Genomic DNA, 1,264 nt, shown 5'->3' with positions numbered 1-1,264 from the left:
AAAAAAAAAAAAGAGCTGATGAAGCCCAGGAGGTGTGTGGATGTTTCTTATGAGACTCCCAGAAAATACTTTTTCTTTCTTGTTTTAGGATAGATTAAATTCAGATTTTTCTTAGGAGCTGGTTAATCACACTGTCTGTTCCGAGGCCACTGTTATTTTCTCATGTCTACGGGATGGAAATTGCCCGCTAACTAAATGGAGATGAGCCAACAACTTCTTCCCAAGGATATTTCCATTGGCTTCCAGCCTCAGCCTGTCACTTCATTCCCAGTTTGTTCCTCATAAAAAAATGGCCAGTGATTCCACGGGCGTTGAAATATCCCTCGTTGTCTTCCTGACTGCAGCGTCTGGCACAGGTAGGGAAGGTGTCCGTTGTGCCTCTGCTTCAATCCATGCTTTTTATCCTGGAAAAGGCTCTTTTCCTTTCTTGTTGGCAGAGCAAAAAGAACATTATCCTGGGCTCACACCAGTGCTGAAGCAGTGTTTTGGGAAGGGCAGGTTCACCACTGTAGGGCAGCACACCACAGCACAACTCGCTCTGTGCTGCACTCCAGGTGCTGCTGCACATTTGTTTCACTGACATCTGAAGGACAGTAAATCCTTTCAGCAGCACAGACATTTGAACAGGGACCATGGCTGGTGAAGATCCTACAACTTATTTCTGAATAGGGTTTGTTTTGGTTTTTATTTTTTTGGCCTTCCCTAACGAGCAATCTCATGGACTGCATGGAAGACAGTGTAACTCCTTTTTACTAGTTTTCAGTTAGAAACTGAATGAGAATAAAGGACCATTTAAATGATTAATCAGCAATGCTCTTGGCTGCCCTCCAAATCCCAGAACACACCCTCACCCTCCCCTTTCTCACAGTTAAGCTCTTATACAACTGAAGAACAGGAGTGGATCTGAAGAGAGACAAAGGGACTCTGTTTCTCTCACATGGTCTCAGTAATGCCCATCTCCTGCCTGAGGCCACATTCTGTGATCAGTTTTCATTTTAGACTTAGCCCCTCTTCATCTGTCTGTAGTTACTAGTCCTAGTTTATTAGCTTTTTTTTTTTTTTTTACATCAAAGACTTCGAGATTTTGTCTTAGACTAAAAAGTAGCATCCAAGCATTTTAAATGCAATGAGAAAAGGCCAAAATGTTACTTAATGTTATTCTCTGGCAAGTTTTGGATAATCATAGCTACACCCATGCTGGGCCTCAAACTTTATCACTAAAATCTGGTCCCAAAGATCTTACCACTTTCATTCCTCAGTGTTA

This window comes from Empidonax traillii, unplaced genomic scaffold, assembly GCF_003031625.1.
Source record: "Empidonax traillii isolate 1590-97213 ecotype Southwest subspecies unplaced genomic scaffold, ASM303162v1 scaffold86:size2944007, whole genome shotgun sequence".
Classification (NCBI taxonomy): domain Eukaryota; kingdom Metazoa; phylum Chordata; class Aves; order Passeriformes; family Tyrannidae; genus Empidonax; species Empidonax traillii.
The sequence above is the reverse complement of the archived record's forward strand: the minus strand, read 5'-3'. Positions refer to the sequence as shown.